The sequence below is a fragment of the Lepus europaeus genome, chromosome 3 (assembly GCF_033115175.1).
Source record: "Lepus europaeus isolate LE1 chromosome 3, mLepTim1.pri, whole genome shotgun sequence".
Classification (NCBI taxonomy): Eukaryota; Metazoa; Chordata; class Mammalia; order Lagomorpha; family Leporidae; genus Lepus; species Lepus europaeus.
Window position 1 is genome coordinate 79,807,188 of NC_084829.1, and position 24,635 is coordinate 79,831,822.

At 38.3% G+C, this 24,635-nt stretch overlaps 1 protein-coding gene across 2 annotated transcripts in view; it reads right to left on the reverse strand.

The window, feature by feature from the left end:
• UBE3D (ubiquitin protein ligase E3D) overlaps positions 1-24,635 on the reverse strand; it is a 460,276-nt gene that overhangs the window by 62,662 nt on the left and 372,979 nt on the right. The window contains exons 11-12 of one of the 2 annotated variants that reach the window (XR_009865556.1): positions 22,121-22,185; positions 19,690-19,732 (exon numbers count right to left, since the gene is read on the reverse strand). The exons of the other annotated variant lie outside the window; for it this stretch is intronic. The gene's annotated coding sequence lies outside the window, so the exon portion shown is untranslated. Of the gene's footprint in view, positions 1-19,689; positions 19,733-22,120; positions 22,186-24,635 lie in introns of those variants that run through there. 2 annotated transcript variants of the gene reach the window in all.

The window sequence follows — 24,635 nt, forward strand, 5'->3', positions numbered from 1 at the left end:
AATTAGAGATGAAAAGCCAAATGTAACAATGGATACCACAGAAATAAAAAGAATAACCAGGAATTTCTACAAACACCAAATGCCAACAAATTGGAAAATCTAGAAAAAAATGGATAAATATAAATGGATAGACCCTCCAAAAAAACAAAAGCTGAGGACCATATGGGTTCATTGCTGAATTCAACTAGACTTTTAAAAAGAACTGATTCCAATTCTTCTGAGGCTATTCAAAACAATTATAAGGGGAAGGAGTCCTCCCAAACTCCTTCTATGAAGCCAGCATCACCTTAATTCCTTAACAAGAAAAAGATACAACAGAGAATGAGAACTAAAGACCAATATCACCATTATCATAGATGCAAAAATCATCAAGAAAATACTAGCTAATTGAATCCAACAACACATCAGAAAGATCATTCAGCCAGACCAAGTGAGATTTATCCCTGGTATGCAGGGATGCTTCAACATTCACAAATCAATAAATGTGATACCTCACAATTACAAATTGAAGAATGAAAACCATATGATTACCTCAATAGATGCAAAGAATGCATTTGGTGAAATACAACATCCTTTCATGATGAAAACCTTAAGCAAATTGGGAACAGAAGGAACATCCCTCAACACAATCAAAGCAGCATCTTATTGAATGGGGAAGTTGGAAGCATTTCCAATAAGATCTAGAACCAGACAAGGATGCCCACTTTCACATATTGCATAGAATATAGTGATGGAAGTTTTAGCCAGAGCCATTAGGCAAGAAAAGAAATCAAAGTGATACAAATTGCAAAGGTGGAAGTCAAATTATTCCTACTGGTAAAGGACATGATTCCATATACAGGGAAATAAAAAGACTCTACCTAGAGACTATTGGAACTCATTAAAGAGTTTGGTAAAGTGGTAGAATATAAAATTAACAAACAAAATCAATAGTCTTTGTACACACAGACAATGCTATAGCTGCAAAAGAACTTCTAAAATCAATCCCATTCACAATAGCTACAGAAAAAATTAAATACATTGGAATACATTAAACAAAGGAGGAAATTTATCAATTTCTCTCTACATTCTCCTAGTTTCTTCCTTTAATCCATTTCAGGTACTCTTAAATCTAACTTAACCCTGTGAAGACAGAATTTCCTTTTCAAACTCTCTGCAATAAGTACACCTCTACCCCCAAATATTGTGAAATGACAAAAGCTTGGCATGGATTCCCTAGCAGAAATGAGTGTTGATGACCTAATAGAGTGGTGGAGGGGAAGAGAACAGAACTGAAGATACCGCCAACATTTTTCTCAAAATAATGTTGCCACTTACAACTTCTCAAAAGGTTCACTTTCTTGGGAATAGCTGGCTATTAACCTACATGAAATGGTCACTGATTACAGTAATCAGCAAGGGGTTACTTTATTCATTTTGGGGCAGTCATCTCGTACCATCACAGTTCCACATTGCACTCCATGTTGCATCAATATCTTCAATTAATTATGCATTCTAGATATCTTTGGCCTTTTTCAATGGCTTCCTTGCATTTGTTAATGTTAGCACTCCATCTCTACATTAAAAGTAGCTTCACACCCTCACCTTTTGCACAGTTACAATGCCCAGAGCAAAGCTCACATTGGAGAAAATGATCAAGTTTTACAAAAGCACTGTAGGACTTCCCCTAAGCACAGTCATTATTTTAGTTGCCTCCATTTAATGACATAGGAAACTTTTCTATAATGTTGGCATTAGCATTTTTTAAAAAAATTTGAAATTTATTTTACTCCAGAAAGATATTAAGCTGTTTCTGCATTCAAACAACTCTTAATGCAATAGTTCAGTATATTCCTAACTTATGCTATCTCACTTTATAATTTAATTGCTAAATATCACCTTGGTTTTTGTTACTCCCAAAGGGTAAAATCTCATTTGTGTAACTTTACAAAATATTCTTTTATAAAAATTGTTTTTCCCAAACATGTAATGAGTAGGGCTAAGGCTTCTCAAGGGGTTTCTACTTTATACAAAAAAAATTTATAGTCCTGAAATCTTGAATGACTACAATCTATATTTACCTGTTTAATCATTTGCCTTCTTAAGTCCTCTAGATCTGATATTCCTAATTAGCATTCATAGCATCCCAGGTGTGCATAGAGGTGTTATCTGCTAATGCATACTTATCTATTTCCACAAATTAAGAAAACATGCTGAGAGATTTATTTTGCAATGTGGCCAAATTGTGCTTTGCTGCTTACATTTATATTTAGGAAGAACTAAAAGGTTTTCCCACCTAAGATTAAGCACTAGTGTCCTTTTGAACCCTTGATAGAGACTAGAGAGATAAGAAAACCTTGTACTGGAAATGAATAAATAAATAATCAATAAATGGTGGATAGAGCTATATAGCTATATTAGTGTTAAGAGGTTATAGGTAAATTGGCAGCCAGAACAAATCATCTAGTATGTATTAGAGCTGAAGGCATCAGTATGAATCCATGTTTACTTTACATAGATAGAGATGAGTAGATAAAGAAGTGACTTTTTTGTAAGTGAACACATGAGTTAGTATACACAGAGATATATTTCCCATCTCTGTTCATTGAGAGGATCTAGAAGCCGTGATATCCAAATGGCAATAAGCACACATAGTGCCCATATTTGGTTTATAATATCATCCTACAAAGGAAGGAACCAGGTCTCCTTGAAGAAGTGGCTGATTCTAGGAACTGGGACAGGAAATATGCAAGATAAACTAGGGCATCATGAAATGCCAGCTAGCAAGGAAGAACTCAAAAACAAAAGGAATGTCAGAGGGACACATGAATCAATGCAAGGGTCAGCTGAAATAATTTGGGACACTGAATAAATAATGTAGTAGATTACAACCTAAAGTATAAAATATATACCCATGATCCCATATTAATTAAAAAATGAATGATTTAATAAACAGAAGATACTACTTTTTCAAGTAGAAGATTAAAAAGCATCTATGTAGATGCTGCCCCATCAGGAAGTAATTTAACTTTCTACACTGTGACCATACTTACTGACTTGCTTTCAAGTGTGAGTGGGTTGGGGTAGTAAACTTACAGAACAGAAAGTTGGCAAACACTACAAGTCTTGGTAGAATGTACCTTTGGTGGTAAGTGATGAAAAGAACACTGTACTTCTATAGTATTTCATGAATTTCAAAGCCTTAGACTGATAATGGGAAGAAAATAAAAGATAAACCAAAATCAGTGACTTACACAAACTTAGACAAACTCTCCAACTCCTCAAAATAATCAAAATTATCAACAAAAAGGAAAATCTCAGAAACTATCATAACCAAAAAGAACTAGATGAAGACACAAAAAATGGGAAAATTTTCCATGTGTATGGATTGCAAGAATTAATATCACCAAAATGCCCATACTACCAAAAGCAATTTACAGATTTAATGTGATGTCAATTAAAATATCAATGACGTTCTTTTTAGATCTAGAAGAAATGTTGCTAAAATTCATATGGAAATACAAGAGACCCTGAATAGCTAGAACAATATTAAACATCAAAAACAAAGCAGAGGCATCAGAACACCAGATTTCAACACATTCCATAGGGCAGTACTAGCACATAAATAGACATGAAGACCAATGAACAGAATAGTAACTTCAAAAATTAACACACATTTCTACTACCATTTAATCTTTGTCAAAAGAGCTGAATCAATACCTGGAGAAAGGCCAGACTGTTCAACAAGTGGTGCAGGCAAAATTGGATCTACACATGCAGAAGTATGAAAGAAGACCTCTACCTTACATCTCATACAAAATCAACTCCAAATGGATCAAGGACTTAAATCTATGATCTCATACTATCAAATTACTAGAGAAAAACATTGGGGAAACTGCAAGACATTGCCATAGGCATAGTCAAAGTCTTCTTAAAAAGATCCCAGAAGCACAGGGAATAAAGACAAAGGAAAACACTCAACAAAGTAAACAAGCAACCAACAAAGTGGGAGAAAATAATTACAAACTATGCAATTGATAAAGGATTAATATCAGGGATCCATAAAGAAGTCAAGAAACAACAACCCCCCAAAAATCTAGCTGTAATGTCTCCTTTTTCAACTCTAATCATATTTGTTTGAGTTTTTCCTCTTTTTTTCTTTGTTAGTCTGGCTAGAGTTTTATTTATTTTTTTTATCTTCTGAGAAAACAAACTTTTATTTTATTGATCTGCCATTTTTTGTTAGCTTCAATTTCATTTATTTCTGCTCTGATATTATTTCTTACATCCTGCTGATTTGGGACTTGGTTTGTTGTTGTTGTTCTAAGTCTTCAAGATGCATCATTATATTTTTTGAGACATTTCTTTTTTTTAATGTAAGCATTTAATATTAAAAACTTCCTTTTTAATACTTCTTTTGCTGTATGGGGCTGCTGTTGTGGTGCAGTTTGTTAAAGGCCTGGCCTGAAGTGCCAGCATCCCATAGGGTACCAGTTCTAGTCCTGGCTGTTCCTCTTCAGATCCAGCTCTCTGTTATGGCCTGGGATAGCAGTGGAGGATGGCCCAGGTCCTGGGCCCCTGCACGCGTGTGGGAAACCTGAGGAGGCTCCTGGCTACTAGCTTTGGATCGGCACAGCTCTGACCATTGTGGCCATCTAGGGAGTGAACCAGCAGATGGAAGGCCTCTCTCTCTGTCTCTGCCTCTCTCTATAACTCTATCTTTCAAGTAAATAAGATAAATCTTTAAAAAGAATACTTCTTTTGCTGTAACTCACTGAAATTCAAAGAATCATGAAGAACTATACGCTAATACTGGAAAACCTCACAGTGATGGATAAATTCCTGGATTTATATGATCTACCAAGATTAAATCAGGAACATACAGACAATCTAAATAGACCATAACAAGAAATGAGATCAAAGCAGAAATCAAACATCTTCCATCAAGGAAAAAAATCAGAAAACCTAGAAGAAATGTATAGATTCCTGAACACATACAATCTACCAATCTACTATTGAGTCATGAAAACATGGAAAATTTAAACAGATCAAGAACCAAGATAGAAATTGAATCAGTGGCTGGCGCCGTGGCTCAATAGGCTAATCCTCCACCTTGCAGCACCGGCACACTGGGTTCTAGTCCCAGTTGGGGCACCGGATTCTGTCCCGGTTGCCCCTCTTCCAGGCCAGCTCTCTGCTGTGGCCCCGGAGTGCAGTGGAGGATGGCCCAAGGGCTTGGGTCCTGCACCCCATGGGAGACCAGGAGAAGCACCTGGCTCCTGCCTTTGGATCAGTGCGGTGTGCCGGCCGCAGCGCCCTGGCCACAGCGGCCATTGGAGGGTGAACCAATGGCAAAAGGAAGACCTTTCTCTCTGTCTCTCTCTCACTGTCCACTCTGCCTGTCAAAAAAAATTGAATCAGTAATAAAGACCCTTACAACAAACAAAAGCCCAGGATCGCATGGTTTCACTGCTGAATTTTGCCAGTCACTTAAACAAGAACTAATTCCAATTCTTCTCAAGTTATTCAAAACAGTGAAAGGGAGAAAATCCTCTCAAACTCCTTCTATGAAGCCAGCATCACCTTAATTCCTAAACAAGAAAAAGATACAACAGAGAATGAGAACTAAAGACCAATATCACTGATGAACATATACACAAAAATCCTCAACAAAACACTAATTAATTGAATCCAACAACATATCAGAAAGATCATTCACCCACACCAAGTGAGATTTATCCCTGGTATGCAGGGATGCTTCAACATTCACAAATCAATAAATGTGATACATCATATTAACAAACTAAAGAATAAAAACCATATGATTATCTCAGTAGATGTAGAGAACACATTTGGTAAAATACAAAATCCTTTCATGATGAAAGCCTTAAGCAAATTGGGAACAGAATGAACATTCCTCAACACAATCAAGGCAATTTGTGAAGCTCCTACTTCCTGGCTTTGGATCAGCCCAGCTCTGGCTATTGCAGCCATTTGGGAGTGAACCAGCAGATGGAAGATTTTTCTCTCTGTCTCTCCCTCTCTCAATGTCTGTAACTCTACCTGTCAAATAAATAAATAAATCTTGTAAAAACTTATGCATAGATAAACAGATATGGAATAAGGAGCCCAGAAATTAATCCATCTACATATAGCCAATTGAGTTTTAACAAAATTGCTCAGACCATACAGTGGAATAAGGATAACCTCTTCAACAAATGGTGCTGGCAAAACTGAATGTATATATGCAGAAGAAAGAAATAGGGTTCATAACTCTCACCATAAATAAAAATCAACTCATGATGGAACAAAGATCTATATTTAAGGCCTGAGACTATGAACTTGCTGGAAGAAAATGTAGGGGAAACATTCCAAGACATTGATTTGGGCAAGAATTGTTGGAAGCATAGACAACAAAAGCAAAATTAAATGGAACTCCATCAAACTCAGAAGCTTTTGTACAGCAAAGGAAATGATCAACAGAGTGACGAGACATCCAACATAATGGAAAAATATTTGCAAGCCATATGTCTGACAAAGGATTAACATCCTGAATATATCAGTAACTTAAAAATTCAAGAACAAAAAAACAACCAATCCAGTTGAGAACTGGGCCAAGGACTTCAATGGACAGCTTTCAACAGAAGAAATACGAATGACCAACAAATATGTGAAAAAATGCCAACATCACGAGCCATCAGGAAAATGCAAATCAAAACCACTTGGCCGGCGCCGCGACTCACTTGGATAATCCTCCACCTGTGGGGCCGGCACCCCAGGTTCTAGTCCCAGTCGGGGTGCCGGATTCTGTCCTGGTTGCTCCTCTTCCAGTCCAGCTCTCTGCTGTGGCCCGGGAAGGCAGTGGAGGATGGTCTAGGTCCTTGGGCCCTGCACCCGCATTGGAGACCAGGAGGAGGCACGTGGTTCCTGGCTTCGGATCGGCGCAGCACGCCGGCTGTAGCAGCCATTTGGGGGGTGAACCAACGGAAAAGGAAGACCTTTCTCTCTGTCTCTCTCTCTCTCTCACTAACTCTGCCTGTCAAAAAAAAAAAAAAAAAAAAAGCACTTGTCAGAATGCCTAAAATCCAATACAGAGAGTAGCAAATGCTGGTGAGAATATGGAGAAAGAGGAACATTATTACACTTTTGGTGGGAACGTAAATTAGTGTGTAGCCACTGTGGAAAACAGTGTGGCTATTTCTTTAAAAACTAGAAATAAATTTGCCATATGACCCAGCAATCCAACTACTGGGAATATACCCAAAAGATCTGAATACGATATATCAAATAGATATCTGCACCACCACATTTATGGCAGCACTGTTGACAATAGCCAAAATTTGGAATGAACCAAGGTGTCCATCATCTGATGAATGCATAAAGAAAATGTGGTATATATATGGTATACCTACACAATGGACTATTATTCAGCTCTAAAAAAAGAATCAAATTCTACCATTTGCAGTCAGATGGATGGATGCAACTGTAGGGCATCATGTTGAGTGAAATAAGCTGGACCCAGAAAGACAAGTACTATATGCTCTCACTTATATGTGGAACTAAAATTAAAAAACAAACAAAAAAGAGGAAAAAAAAAAGAAAGAAAAAGAAGAAATGTCAGTGTGTATCAGTATTGCTGCAAGTACAGTTTAATGAAACTTTGTTTTATATTTGTGTGAAATCAATGGTTAATAGTGTTATACTCAAATAGTAGTATTGATTTGTGGTTACTTTAAAATTCACTGTATATGGGTGAAATGGTCATTTTCCCGTTCAATTACTGTTTGTAGACATTGTCTATATTCCCACTAAACTAGGATATTTTTGCTTCTTACTCGTTAAACTTCGTACTCAGTGAAGTTTAAGTCGTTATAGTGTAATCAAAGTTTAAAATGTTCCCTCAAAATCTAAAATAAAAGAAAGGATGAAAGAAACCTAGAAAGAAAGAGAATGGGAGGGAATAGTAAGGAGGGAGGTAAAAAGGGAGGAAGGAAGGATATCATTATATTCTTAGTATTGTATCTACAAATCACATTGAATCTGTTAAAAACTAATTAAAATTAACTTAAAAACATTTTTAAAAATATAACCCTTAAAACTATTAAAAATATGCACCCCAATTAAAAAAAATAAAATAATCCCATTAAGAAATGGGAAAAGGACATGCACAGGAATTTTTTATAGGATCAAATACAAAAGACCATCATCAATGAAATGCAAATAAAACCCTACTGATATTTCACCTCACCCCAGTTAGAATGGCTATCATACAAAAATAAAAAACTAATAAATGCTGGCAAGGATGTAGGGGAAAAGGTAACTTAATCTACTGTCAGTGGGAATGTAAACTAGTACAACCACATGGAAGATAGTATGAAGATTACTCAGAGATCTGAAAATAGATCTACCACATGATCCAGCCATCCCATCCTGAAATGAAATCAGCCTATGAAAGAGTTATTTGTACTCATATATTTGTTGCAGTAGAATTCACAATAACCAAGCTATGGAATTATCCCAGATGTCTATTAACTGATAACTGGATAAGGAAAATAGTCCACACACAGTATGGACTATTACTCAGTCACAAAAAAAGAATGAAACCCTGTCTTTTGCAAAAACATGGATGCAAATGGAAACCATTATGCTCAGTGAAATAAGCCAGTCTCAAAAAGACAATTATATGTTTTCTCTGATATGCAGCAGTTAATATAGAATACAAAAAAATGTATAAGAATGAAAAAGACATTTTGTGATATGATTGTAATTTTTATCCCTTGTTTATACTTCTGTGGATCTGTGGTCTTCTTACTTTTTACTTGTTGAATATTATAGTTTGTGGTGAATTAAGCCTGTGAAAATAGAGTGGATTAAAATTATGTCTGCAAAAACTGATGAAGGGAGAGGATGGAGGGAGTTTGATAGAGGGAGGGGTGAGTGAGGAAAGTATGGTTGTCTTTTTGGATTTCTACCTATTGAATGCATAAAATCCGTTCTCTTTATATAAATAAAAAATCTAAATAAAACATTAAAACTATGAAAAAAACTTTGCATTCCCCTTAAAAAAAGACTTGATAACTAACTTTAATATGTTTTCTACAGTAATGGGGTCTAGGAACAAAAAAAGAATATTAGGGGGAAAACTTGTTAAATCCAAATAAATTGTGGCATTTCATTCATTGTAATACAATAATATTGTTCCTCACTTGTTACAAATGTACCATTGTTAACTTAGAGAAACTGGGTAAGCAGTACATCAGAACTACACTATATTTGAAAAGTCTTCTATGAATCTAAAATTATTCTAAAATAAAAGTTTTAGAATGGATGTTTGGAAAACATGAGATCATGTTTCACACTGTGTTTCCCAAGATAAGGAACTATGAATTAAAGTTGTTTTGCTCTAGGACAACCAATTTAGCATAACTTTTAGATTTGCAAATAGAAGGTCAGTACAAATCTTTTATTCCAAAAACAAGGAAGATCTAACTGCAGAAAATCACCAGAGTAGCAGACATTTCATAGGGAAATGCTGATTACTCTGGTTAGGGAAGCTGACTGGGTCGTAAGCTGGGCTGACTTACGATTCTGCGGACTGTTTTTATTTTGGGAAGAACATGAAGGGATGGTGTAGGCAGGGGTGTTCTGGCACAGATGCGGTATGCTGGAGAGGGCCTCAGCGAGGGCACATAAGCAAACATCTTCAGATCAGTTCCAGATACTATGCCATCATAGCCTGGATTAGTACAGGCAGTGGCCACAACTAAGAATAGTGACTGTTTAAGAAAGTTGAACTCTGGGTTTTTTTCACAAGACATTTGGATATGCAATTAAAATCTATGTGTTTTCAGTGTAATTGCAGAATCAAATTTAGAAAAGGTTGTTATAGAATGATGACCCAAAAGAGAAATAGACATAATCATTTCAGGAAAAAGGACGCCTCAGGACAGAGGTGGGAGCAAAATCCTGACTTCAAAAATTAGCAGATTCAGAAATATGTTAAATATAAGGGAATATTAGAATCTCTTTAACTTATAATTTGTAAAAATATAGCTATATTTCTTAGACCTACAAACTCAACAGAATATATAGCCAAATCTCTTTGAGGGTCAGCTGCAGACACAGGAGAAATAAAAGATCAATTTTAAGTTGAAGGGCAATCAGGAAGTCCACAGGCAAGTTCAATGGAGATTTAGAAGTAACCAGCAGTGCCAGCTACAGACAGATAGATCTGACAGAGATGAGTCATGGCAGAAATCTTAAGAGGCTGTGGTCATCTCAGACAGGGATCAAACTCGGTCATCATTACAAAGACGAATAGCATAACACAGGTTAATTTCCCTGGTGACTGCATTAGCTCATAAACTCTCCATCAGTTTCCCTGCCATTCCTTACAAGCACCTCTGACTTCCCATCACCCTCCCGCCACATTGCTTCCCCAGTGATGTTTCCAGGGGCACATCCAAGCACAAGCCACAGAATGAGCAAATTCAGAGAATTTAAAACAATAATAAACTGACTCTAAGCCAAAATGCTTTTTAATAATACATGTGAGTAAGTCTAAACAATGTCCATGATAAATTATTCCTTTGCCCCTAAAATATTTTCTCTGTCAAGTTCTAAACAACTGTGATTATTGCTATTTTAATATTATTTGCATGAACTTCCAGTTCTTTCAGTTTTAATTGTGTGCCCTTAATAAACATTTTTACATGAAAGTTAATTCAAAGAATTACAAAACATATAGTCAACACCCTAAATGTATTATCGCAAAGCAAGTTTTAATGTAAGTACTGTTCAAGGTCACTTTAAGAGCAGTTTATACTCATATCTCCTACCCTGATGATATTACACATTTCTGCTTTTATATACAGGCAGTCAGACTTTGGTTCACAGAACATTGTGGAAATATAAAAATGCCCATGGAAATGCAAACTATGCAAAAAATATCTTCATAATCAATAGGTAGAAACAAGATTATTCCATGACAAATATTTTAGTTGAAATACTAAAAATGCTTTTAAATGTCATTTCTAAATGAATAGGCAAGTAAAAGATGCAGAATTGATATTTACTTAATCAATTATAATTTAAAACATTGGAAACATTGTGAATTAAGGGTATTTTATTTCTTCATAAAAATATCAAGAATATTTTGAATTATGTTTGCCTCCTTTTGGTTCTGTAACTTATCTTAGGTGATGAGCATTTTTTCTATGCTATGATAAATTGTCAGACTCCTTTCAAAGTCTGTATCAGCTTCTAACATTTTATCCTTGGCATTTTAACCTTTGCAACACAGGCTTAAACAAGTATCATCAAATATCTCCAAGAGTTCCCTCAATGTGAAGTTTTTGCTGACTGTCACTTTGTCAGGGACATTTTTATTATACTTTTAATCACAACTATTTGCCTCATAAATACCAAGTTCACCTTTACTAAGTTCCTTCTGCTGCATATTTTAGAACCTCAAATGACAATGGTGTCAACATTCCCCTGGTCAACCCTTCTTCTGTAGTTCCATCCATGGTATATTCGAATTTCATTTCCAGTGTCATCACTTTTATTTCCTTGTTGCTTTCATCACTGTTGTCTAGTTTCCCATGTTGATTATCTATTTTTGAAGGTGCCTTGTAGATTATCACTGGGCAACAAGGAGATCATAAATACACACCTTACTAGCCAAGCACGAAAAACGGATGTAGAGGGATCAATCACTAATAGATTTATGAATCAATGTCATGACTTGTTACCAATCATGATATGAACCTGTTATTTATATAGTGATTTGTGACTTGAGAAGCTGGCTGCAAAGTTTTTTATTCATAGTTACAGTAATAAACTGAATTGGTAGGTGAAATTTTTACCTGTTGAAGGACTAGATTTCACTAAACTATGAAATTGCAATCTGTCTCCAGTGAATTGTGAAAGGCTAGATTCACAGCAAATACTAACAGGATAATGATTGTCAAAATGCATAAACAAAACTGGAGTTACTTTCATTTTGTCACACTACGTGGTCAGTTGGTATTTCTATTGTGTTTAATGTTACAGTGAAAAGAGTGTAAACTGTCAGCTGGTATTTTATAAATATAACATGTTCATAGACAAAACAATTTACTGAATTGTAAAATTTTTTAAAAATTGACATTTATTCTTATTTTTTGGTGTATTTCTTTAAAATAATATTTATTACATTATGAGAACAAAAATTGTCATAGAGGAGGTAGATGTTAAAAAATGATGCCCTGGTGGTGGGTAAAGCGACCGCCAGAAGTGCCGGCAGCTCCACTTCAGATCCAGCTCTCTGATGGTCCAGGAAAGCAGTAGAAAATGGCCTAAGTCATTGGGTCCCTGAACCCATGTGGGAGACTCGGAAGAAGCTCCTGGATCCTGGGTTCGGATCATCACAGCTCCGGTCATTGCGGCCAACTGGGGAGTGAACCAGTGGGTGGAAAACCTCTCTTTCTCTCTCCCTCCCTCCCTCCCTTCCTCCCTCTTCTCTCTCTGTGTAACTCTCACTTTCAAATAAATAAATAAATATTTTTTTAAATGATGCCCTATCATCAAATATAATAATCATGCAACCAGATTTTTCTTTTTCTTTTTTTTTTTTTAAAGATTATTTACTTATTTGAGAGGCAGAGAAAGGGAGAGACAGAGAGGTTCACTCCCCATGCAGCCGAAACGGCCAGAGCTGGGCCCATCTGAATTCAGGAGCCAGGAGCTTCTTCTGTGTCTCCCATACGGGAGCAGTGGCCCAAGCACTTGAGCCATCTTCCAGTGCTTTCCCAGGGTAGCCGCAGGGAGCCAGATGGGAAGAGAAGAATCCAGGACATGAATCAGCACCACAGGCAGAGGCTCACATTACTAGGCCACAGTGCAGGCCCAGCCAGAACCAAGTCATTTTAAATACTATAGCTTCAGGGCTGACACTATGGCATAGCAGTTAAAGCCACCGGCTGTAGTGCCAGCATCCCATGTGAGCAACGATTCAAGTCCTGACTGCTCCATTTCCAATCCACCGCTCTGCTATGGCCTAGGAAAGCAGTAGTAGATGGCCCATGTCCGTGGGCCCCTGAGCTAGTGTGGGAGACCTGGATGAAGCTCCCTGCTCTTGGCTTTGGATCAGCCCAGCTCAAGCCATAGTGGCCATTTGAGGAGTGACATAGTGGATGGAAGATTTTCTCTCTCTCTCTCTCTGCCTCTGCCTCTCTGTAATTCTGCCTTTCAAATAAATAAATAAATAAATTACAAAAAAAAAAATAACTATAGCTTCATAGTATGTTTTTTGAAATCAGCTGTTATGATGTGTCCAGCTTGGGTTTTCTTGCTCAAGATCACTTTGTCTATATGGGGTCTTTTGTGATTTCATATTTTTTTTTTTTTGACAGGCAGAGTAGATAGTGAGAGAGAGACAGAGAGAAAGGTCTTCCTTTTGCCGTTGGTTCACCCTCCAATGGCCGCTGTGGACGGCACATCTCGCTGATCCGAAGCCAGGAGCCAGGTGCTTCTCCTGGTCTCTCATGCGGGTGCAGGGCCCAAGCGCTTGGGCCATCCCCCACTGCCTTCCCGGGCCATAGCAGAGAGCTGGCCTGGAAGAGGGGCAACCGGGATAGAATCCGGCGCCCCAACCAGGACTAGAACCTGGTGTGCCAGCGCCGCACGGCGGAGGATTAGCCTGTTAAGCCACGGCGCCGGCCGATGATTTCATATGAATTTTAGAGTTTTTTTTTTTTTAACTAAAAAAATGACACTGGCATTTTGATAGGGATTGCAGTGAATCTAAATTGCTTTACGTAAAACAGACATTTTGATGATATCGACTCTTCCAATCCATTAGCAAGGAATATCTTTCCAATTCTTTGTGTCCTTGATGATTACTTTCATGAGCGTTTGATAATTTTCCTTGTTGAGATCTTTCACCTCTTTGACTAAATTTATTCTTTAATATTTGATTTTTGGGGCTATTTTAAGTGGGATTTCTTTTATTGTTAGTTCAGCATTAGCACACAAAAGACTATTTTTTGTATATTTATTTTGCAACCTGCAACTTTACTGAATTTTTTATCAAGTTTAACAGGTTTTGGTGGTCTTTAGAGTTTTCCCTATACACATCGTGTTATCTGCCAACATGGATAATTTGACGTCCTCTTTTCCAATGATTTTTTTTTTTTTAACTTTTATTTAATGAATATAAATTTCCAAAGTACAGCTTATGGGTTACAATGGCTTCCCCCCTCCCGTAAATTCCCTCCCACCCGCAACCCTCCCCTCTCCCGCTCCCTCTCCCCTTCCATTCATGTAAGGATTCATTTTCAATTCTCTTTGTATACAGAAGATCAGCTTAGTATATATTAGGTAAAGTTTTCAACATTTTGCCCATATAGCACTACAAAGTGAAAAAGACTACCATTGGATTACTAATTATAGCATCAAATAGCAATGTACAGCACATTAAAGAACCCACATGATTTTTTTATAGACAGTGACGGAGAGACAGAGAGAAAGGTCTTCCTTCCATTGGGCCACCCCTCAAATGACCGCTACAGCCGGCACTGCGCCAATCCAAAGCCAGGAGCCAGGTGCTTCTTCCTGGTCTCCCATGCAGGTTCAGGGGCCCAAGTGCTTGGGCCACCCTCCACTGCCCTCTCGGGCCACTACAGAGAGCTGGACAGGAAGAGAAGCAACTGGGACTAGAATTTGCACCCATATGAGATGCCAGTGCCTCAGGTAGAGGATTAACCAAGTGAGCCACGGCACCGGCCCCTCTTTTCCAATGTTGATTCTCTTTCTATCATTCTCCTCCCTAATTACTCTTGATAAAATTTCCAGGACTATATTGAATAAAAGTGGTAAAAGTGGACATCCTTGTCTTGTTCCAGATCTAAGGGGAAATCTTCCAGTTTTTCCACCATTCAATGTGATATTGCTGTTGGTTTTGGATATATAGCCTTTATAATTTTGAGAAATGTTCCTTCTGTACCTAATTTGTGGAGGGTTTTTATAAGGAAGGTGTGTTGAATCTTATCAAATGCTTTCTCAGCATCCTTTGAGATGACCATATGTTTTTGTTTTTCATTCTATCGATATGATTTATGAGACTTATTGATTTATGAATATTGAACCACCCTGGTATTTCTGGGATAAATCTCACATGACCGTGATACATGATCATTTTGATATGGTTTTGGATTTGATTTGCTAGTATTTTGTTGAGAATCTCTGCATCTATGTTCATCAAAGATATAATTCTCTAGTTTTCATTTCATGTCATGGGTTTGGTTTTGGTATCAAAGTAATTCTGGCCTCATAAAAAGAGTGGCAGAATTACATTCTGTATCATGTATATGAACAATAATTCTTAGCCAGTACTACCTATGAAAATTTTCAAAAACGCAGATTTCCAGGATTCAACATGTAGATATCAATGTAGTAGGTCTAGGCTAGGATGTGAGAAACTATCATTAAAGTCCTTAGGGGATTCACACAGGGTAATCCTCCAACCTAAAGGATTAATTCTGAACTCCTTAGCATGGTCAAATATTATCCTTAAGAACTGGTCCCTTTTTCTCTCTACAGACTCATGTGTTACTGATTTCCTCCCCATATTTTACAACTTACAAATACTTACTGCTGCTGAACTAGCCCTACGTCTTTGTTCTAACATCTGTAGACTGCTCATTTCCAACCCAATGCTGTCTCAGAATCAGTTCAAGGTGCATGACTTATTGGGCTCCTTTGTTCCTTTCTATACTCTTTAACAATGACATCATCACATTTTAATACAGAATAGTTCTTTGTTGAACCTTCTTGAAACATGACCATGTCTTTTTTCATCTATTTAGTTCTAGCATTTAGCCCATTAGCTGGTTCTTTCATAAGTGTATCTATTAATAACACAAAACCAGTGCAGGCTTAAACAAATAAAGGCTTTTAATCCCCATGTAAGAAGTCGTGAGGGATATGGCTGCTGATGAGAGTTCATCAGCTCAGCAATTTCAAAGCCGGCTTGTCTGTGACTGTCTTGGCTTTTCCTTCACCCCTGGGGCCTCATGTTTGCAAGGTAGTGATTGCAGCCCCACTTGTAACAGAAAGAAGTGCCGGCCACTCACATGCCCTTTCATCAGGAAAGCAACAATTTTCCAGAAACCTACTAACCCACCAAACTGCCACCGAGCCTCCATTTGCCAGAACTGTGTCATCTGGCCACCACTAGCTACAAGGGAAAGTCAAGGAAAGGATTAGCATGATTAATTTAGAAGAGGATCAGTATGATTGATCTAGAACAGAACTGGTATGAGTAACTCAGAACTTTAGCCCAGCCATGACCCTTGGCCTCATATGACACATGTTTGACATGAACAAGGTCAGTTTTCTTAGCAAAGAAAAAAAGGGAAATGGATATTCGACATATGGTACATTATCAGCATCTGCCACAGGAGGTACTGTATAAAATTTATAAATGAGAGGGCAAACAAATGCATGAAAGAATAAATATTAATCCTTGAGATAAAGGGTGGATAGGTTTCTTGTAATTGATTAGAGTGAGAGAAAAAAATAAAGAGAAAATACAAATGAAGAGTGATACAAATAACAAAATTCAATTCCTACAACTTTAGTTCAAAGACCAAAAAAAAAAAAAGGACTTAGTTTTTGTCTCTGTGTAGTTTCCCTTATTGACAGAGGCATCAGACAGCACCAAACTTACATCTCCCCACCAAGGGGAAGAAAACACCACAGGAGTAAGAAGATCTGACTGGCAGTGCCTACCAGGTGTCACTACACATCACTCAGTAAAGGAGCTTGGTAACAGCTGGCACACAGCAATCAGGTTGTCTTTCCTTAGCTGGTTAGGCTTGCTGTGCAGAACTAAGAGGCAAGATTACATCAACGCTTTCCAAACTTTTCCATCGGCACATCCCAAACTGCCACAAAATACTGAGTGGTGGGTATGTGGAGGAGGAGGGTGCTGATATATATTGCAACAGTCTTCCACAGAATTAAAATTTATTTGAATGAGACAAGCACTAACCCTAGCATTAAGTCACTGGTTAAGATACCTGCAACCTACAACAGAGTACTCAGGTTCAATTTCTGCCTCCCGTTCCTGATTCCAGTTTCTTGTTAATGGCAGACACTGGGAAGCAGAAGTGATGCCTCAAGTAACAGGGTTTCTGTCATCCATATGAGGAAACCAGGTTGAGTTGCTGGCTCCTGGTTTCAGCCAGGTCCAGCCCCAGTCATTGCAGGCATTTGCATAAGTGTTTCTAGTTAATAAAAATTTATTTGAAGCCTTAAACGCTTTTTATTTAGTTTGTGAAATATGAATTTTATTCCATAGATTAACCATGTTATTTAAAAATGTTCTCCATTACAAAACGCCTCTAATTTCTTCAAGTTTTTCTCAAACACAAAGGTCACCCCTAAATGTCATACCATTTCATGCACTTTTGCACACAGTTGTTTATCCCTGGACTACCCATACTCTGGTCCAAGAAGCAGGGATGAGCTCTACACATCCTTTTCACCTTCCTTCTCAAGCAGCTATTTCTAACAGCAACATTATCTATTAAAATTCTCATTAGAAGTAGGCTTTTAGCCTAGGGGTAAGTGCCTGGGTTTGATCCCCTATGCCAGCTTTTTATCAATTCAGACCCTGGGAGGCAACAGTGGTGGCTCAATTAACTGTGTTCCTACCACTCACATGGTATAACTGGGTTTTATTTCTGGCTTTGACCCCAGCCCAGCCCCAACTGTTATGGGAGTGAATCAACAGATGGGAGCTCTCTTTTTCTCTGTCTCTCCATCTCTTGAGTAAATAAACAATTTTATGAAAACTCTCATTAACAATAACTGTCAATAATACCTGCCATTGGCTGGCTCCATGGCTCACTTGGCTAATCCTCTGCCTGCAGTGCCAGCACCCTGGGTTCTAGTCCCCGTTGCTCCTCTTCCAGTCCAGCTCTCTGCTGTGGCCCGGGAAGGCAGTGGAGGATGGCCCAAGTGCTTGGGCCCTGCACCCACATGGGAAACCAGGAGGAAGCACCTGGCTCCTGGCTTTGGATTGGCACAGCACGCCGGCCGTGGTGACCATTTTGGGGGTGAACCAATGGAAGGAAGACCTTTCTTACTGTCTCTCTCTCACTGTCTAACTCTGCCTGTCAAAAATAATATAATAATACCTGCCATCTACTGAGTACCTAATATATTCCTAGCAGTTTCCTCTATTTTTTCATTGAATCCTCCCAATAATTCTAAAAAGTGAATATTATTATCCCCAAGTACACAAGGAAAGGAAAGTTAAAGAAGTTTACTGATTTGCTCAAAGCTACACAGTTGCACACTAGGATGAAAACAAAGTACTCTCTGGCACTAAAACTTGTATCTCTTCTAACACATTTCCCTTTCTCTTTCTAATTGTCTATGCTTGAGAAATATTAACCTTAACTATTAAACAATTGAAAACTTCAAACAGAAAATGAAATACTATTATTGAACTACGTTATACTCAGACCCATAGCAGCAAGGGAAATTACAAAGCCCCACAGTTTGTTACAAATAGGATTGATAAAAGCATCTGGGACTCCTGATTCTAGATTTCAGCTCTTCTCTGACTTCATACTTCCCTGGTGCTGGAACCTCACTGAAAGAAGAGCAGTTTACCTGGAACCAGGAGTCCTAGGTTCTCTTGGCAACCACACCTGTAGCAAACTAGGTGGTTCTGGAAAAGTCACTTTACTGCTATGGACCTGAGCATTTTTTATCTGTAAAATAAGAGTGGGAACTGGTCCCTTGTGAGCCCTTTTCAACTCCAAAGTATGACCATTTCAATATCAATTTCCCATTATTTAAAGTGTAGAATAATCTAGTTGTCATATGCTTATTAAACATAACATGTTCTCCAAAAGAGATCAGAAATATCCAATTATAGACATACACTCAAAAACCCTATCAGGAGAATGCTAACTCCAACCCCAATTTCAGGGAATAAGGGTAATAATTCTGAGGATGATAGTAATCACTACTTATTTATTGCTAGTCATGTCAGTCATTATTATAAGTACTATCTCATTTAAAATTCACAGCAACCCTACAAAGTAGGTCTCATTATCATTCCCATTTTTACAAGTGAAAAAAATGAAGTATGGGGAGTTTATAGAACTGTCCCAAGGAACATATATAGTTAATGGCGAATCTACAAACAAAGCCAGCCAGACTGCAGTCTGATCCCAGATTGTCAGGAAGCACTGTCTCCCACCTAAGCAGGCTGCTCTCACTGAGAAATAGGCACACAAAAAGCTCATATGAAAAAAGGAAGATCTCATCACTTATGCTGTACCATAGACTGAATTAAAAATTTTGAGTATTTTATCACACTAGCAGATGCATGTCACAATTTGACGACATCCACTAATGTCTACTGGCTTTGTCAACCCCGCTGGAATCTGTGGAGACAGCAATCATGAGGTCTGAGAAAAACTGACCTAGCGAGAAGGAGTCTGGTAACCCTAGGAGGCAAACTGCACATATACATGGTTCACTGCAGGCAACCTTGTAGAGGCTGATGGTAAAGCAGAAACAGCCATTATTATTTACCAGCACCAGTCAGATGAGAACAACAATTGGCTTTCAAGTTTAAGCAGAGAATATCAAACTTACTTAATAATGCTCATTGTTCAGTCCTTCCCCAACTCTTGAATAGGCACACTTTTTTTTTTTTTTTCCTGGAGCCTTCTTTGTGATCAGTGGTCTATGGGACACATTTTGGAAAACCCTGCTTAATAAAATGCAGTCAGTTTTTTGCTAATGGAACCTTAAAAATGAACTACTGCAATACAGAGCTCACTGTGCTGCTCCTCCAGGGGTGTTGGTGTCCCAGAGAGCTGGAACACACGAGAGAAGGTCAGGTCTTACTGTTCATCCCTCATGCCAGGGGCAAGACAGAAAGGCCTCCCTCAAGGTGTAAAAACTGCTACTTCTAATTATTATGGATTAGATACTGTCATAAGCACTTTCTTCACATACTTTATTTTTTAAGTTTGAACATCTATATATTGTATAGAAACAGGAAACCTAATTCTTGAAAACAGAACATTTGCTGATAGCTTAAAGAAGACTCTTTCCTTAAATTCAATTATTTGATTAAAATTTGGGTAAAGGAAATGAGGGATTGATATGAAGTGTTGTTTTAACATTGTCTACTTAGTGTAATAGTTGCGAACATCCTACCAAAGTTAAGAAAGGAACTTGCTATCCTCAATTTTTATTCTTGTTAATATCATCAGATCTCAAAGATAGTTCAAAGACAGAACTCATCTTTGCCACCATGTTCTCCAAGAATCTCTTATCAAGGAGGAAATCTTGATTACATAAGGTAATTGTAGTCCTTGGAAGAAACAGGTTATCAAAGAAGAGAAAATAAAAGATGGTTCCTTTAAGAAATGAAGAAGGAAGACAGGTTCACAACCAAAAGAAGCAAGCTGAAGGAAATGGCTGGTCCGGAATGTTAATACCATTCCTGCAAATTAGTTTTAATATAAGTAATTAATCAACTTTTGTCACTTTCTGCAATACATTGTGAACATTCTGTGTGAGGTCCGCCCTTCACTGTGCTCCTTCAAGTTTAAAAGCCTGGGGCTTTTAGAACTTGCCTTACGACATTGGTAAGGCCCTTTTTATAGACTAATTAACATGCTGTGAATTTCAAGCCAGCAAAAGGTACAGGGGTTTTATTTTTCAGTTTTCAACAACCTTGTCATGTCTGCCTCACGTGCCTTTTACTTTGTTCCTGTCTGCCTGGATGCTACCCATCAGGGGAGAGATCAGCTTTAAATTTCACCCCAAGTTCTGCCCCTACTGCCCCACTCCCTGGAACCACTCGTGAGGGGAAACGATGACATCAGGCTGCGCCAGATTCCTTTTGCATGACCTCTTCTTTTGGAGCCGTTTTGGTGGGATCATCAGAATGATAGATCCGCACTCACCGAGATGCAGTTCTAAGCAAAGGACCACACTGGATTGCAGCACATTTACGGGTGTTGGCCAGGACTTTTTCCACACTTACTGTCTTAACAAGAGCACCCACACATTGTCCACACAAGCTGCGGGATCTGGGACACTCAGCTCTAGCTTTAAATTACTATTAAGCTAAATTACCAGTGTACCAATACTGAACAACCTGTGAGCTGTGACGTCTGTTTAAAGGGAAGTTCGCAAACAATAGGACTCCCTGTTTCCTTAGCCTAATTTAGCATCAAGGGGGAGAAATTTGAAACACACTTTATTACCATTTCCATTATTATGAGGGGCCTTTCAAAAGCTCATGGAAATGCACATTATGAAAAACAATGCATGGTTTTCCAAAAACTTTTGCACCAAAATAAACTTATCTTCTTGTTACATTTTTCCCTGTGTTTTTTTTTTTTTTGAAGTACCTTTGTACACAAGGAACATAAAGAAAAATAAGAATGAAAATAATCATCACTCACAATATACCAATAAGACCATTTTTAAAGGGCTTCTCCCTTCTGTTTCTCCTACAACTTGTGTTTGCTATCACACTTGCATGCTAAATGAAGGTAGTTGAAATTATCAGTGAAATTTGGCCAAACAGCTTCACTAAGCCAGGCACAAGGAGCTCTGTCTCCTGTCCTCTCAGAGTTAACGCAGGATGAAAGGCACCGTGTGGACAGAGGACTCAAGGACTGCACACTTGACCCTCCTCACAGTCCAGCAGGACTGACAGAGCAGAGCTGTGAAGATTGGTAATCAGAGGAAGTGAGATAAATGGCCGGCTCTCCTGCCTCTGCTTCTCAGGATGTCTTTTACCCTCTTTGTCTTCCTTCCCTCATGCAGGGTGGCCCACACTCTCCCACTGTGCTCCCCTTGCAGCTCTGTGGTTCCCCTCCAGGGCACGCCCAGGGCCTGCCCCTGCCCATAGCGCTGTGGTGCGTCTTCGAAGCCAGCCGCTAAATTAGCCAACCCCTGTGCCACTGCGGTTTACCCAGGCGAATCTCCCAAGGCCACTTGTGTCAAATTGGAAGCTCTGGGAGCCTCTGCACAAATGAATTCTAAAATCCTCCCTACCTTCATAACAATCTCACAGAGATTTATCTTGTCACGAGAGGAAAATACAAACCTTTCCGCTGTCACTGAGGTACGCCATGTGTGACTGTCTTTTCTGCTCTTCTCAAAAAGTAAACTCTGCATGAAAAAAAAAAAAATCCCCATTTTAACATGGACTTTAACGTGAAATAGCTGGAGGTCCTTCCAGGGACTAACTTTAAAGTGAACTGTGTGAACATGCACAGGAAACTCCTAAAAGGAGAAAGCTAAATGATGAGTAGGTCACTAATGCATTGGTTCCATTGCATTAGTAATCAAAAATGTGCCAAACAAAGTGTTAATGGCTTTGATGATCTAATTAAATAAGTTGTGTTTGTATTTAAATATATTTGACGTCAGTGTAGGATGTGAGGAAACTGGTTAGTTACATACTGCTGGTAGGAGATGGGTAAGAGCGCATTTGGGAACTAGTTCCGAGAATGGAAATTATGCACAATTTCTGACCCAGCAACTCGACTTTTGATCCCTAGGAAATAGTTGGTAATCAGCATGGAGATTTTTTTTAACTTTTATTTAATAAATATAAATTTCCAAAGTATAGCTTTTGGATTACAGTGGCTTTTCCCCCCCATAACCTCCCTCCCACCTCCCGCTCCCTCTCCCCTCCCATTCACATCAAGATTCATTTTCAATTCTCTTTATATACAGAATATCAATTTAGTATATACTAAGTAAAGATTTCAACAGTTTGCACCCACATAGAAACACAAAGAGTAAAGTACTGTTTGAGTATTAGTTATACTGTTAATTTACATAGTACAACACATTAAGGACAGAGATCCTACATGGGGAGTAAGTGCACAGTGACTCCTGTTGTTGATTTAACAATTGACACTCTTGTTTATAGTCTCTTGTCATGAGTTGCCAAGCCTATAGAAGCCTTTTGAGTTCGCCAACTTCAATCTTATTCAGACAAGGTCATAGTCAAAGTGGAAGTTCTCTCCTCCCTTCAGAGAAAGGTACCTCCTTCTTTGATGGCCCCATTCTTTCTACTGGGATCTCACTCACAGAGATCTTTCATTTAGGTCCTTTTTCTTTTTTTTTTCTTTCTTTTTTTTTTTTTTTTTGCCAAAGTGTCTTGGCTTTCCATGCCTAAAATACTCTCATGGGTTCTTCAGCCAGATCAGAATGCCTTAATGGCTGATTCTGAGGCCAGAGTGCCATTCTGTGAGTCTGCTCTGTATCCCACTTCCCATGTTGGATCATTCTCTCCCTTTTAATTCTATCAGTTAGTATTAGCAGACACTAGTCATGTTTATGTGATCCCTTTGACTCCAAATCCTATCATTATGATCAATTATGAACTGAAACTGATCACTTGGACTAGTGAGATGGCAGTGGTACATGCCACCTTGATGGGATTGAATTGGAATCCCCTGGCACGTTTCTAATTCTACCGTTTCAGCATGGAGATTTATATCTTTGTAGTTGATAATAGCAAAAACTTGGAAAATATTCGACAGCAAATTAGTTACTAAATATGACATCTTCACTTGACAAAATATTCTTCAGCAATTAATAAGATGCTGAAGAAAGAGGTTTGCACTTATAGAAAAAGAGGCTAGTCATGAATCAACACCTTCAACATAATCCCATTTTTATGGAAAAATATATTTGTGGAAACACATGGATCGATATAAGGGCCTGGAGAGGAGCCAACCATGGTTATCTCAGAATGGGATGTGGCAGAAACAGGGCCAGTAGGTTTGCAAATGGTGAAAAAAAAGACTAGATGGAGAATACACACAGGGGCCTGTCTGCAGGGCCTGGGGCAACATGCTTTGTACATAGGAAGTCAGAAAAAGTTAAAACAAGAAATCAAAAAGGAAACACTTTTCTCTTCGAAACTGCCTTCAATACTTTGGGTAACTTGTACTATCTCCATTAGATAAGTAAGGCAGAGAATGTGATAGAATGTGAAGCCAAAAGTGTTAAAGGATTATGCAATGAGAAACTAATATCTGTATAAAATACTAGGGGATTTCAATCCAAGTATTCTTTCCAAGACAGTAAGGGCAAGAGGAAAATAATGAGGAAATAAAATACTCAGGATTTAGTGAGAATTTACAGAGGAATTTATTTCTTCACAATATTTCTATGTTATATCCTTTTTTAAAATAAGTTTTTTGTTTGGGGCTGGTGCTGTGGCATACTGGGCTAAGGCTCTTCCTGCAGTGCCAGCATCCCATATAGGCACTAGTTCTAGTCCCAGGTGATCCTCTTCTAATCCAGCTCTCTGCTATGGCCTGGGAAAGCAGCAGAAGATGGCCCAAGTGCTTGAGTCCCTGCACCCACATGGGAAACCTGGAAGAAGTTCCTGTCTGGCTTCGGATCTGCTCAGCTCTGGCTGTTGTGGCCAATTGGGGAGTGAACCAGCGGATGGAGACCTTTCTTTGTGTTTCTCCCTCTCTGTCTGTAACTCTACCTCTCAAATAAATAAATTTTTAAAACAATGTTTGCACCACATTTCAAACTGGACTCAAGTAAACATCTCTTTTCATTTAGCTACCATTCATACAAATCCCTTC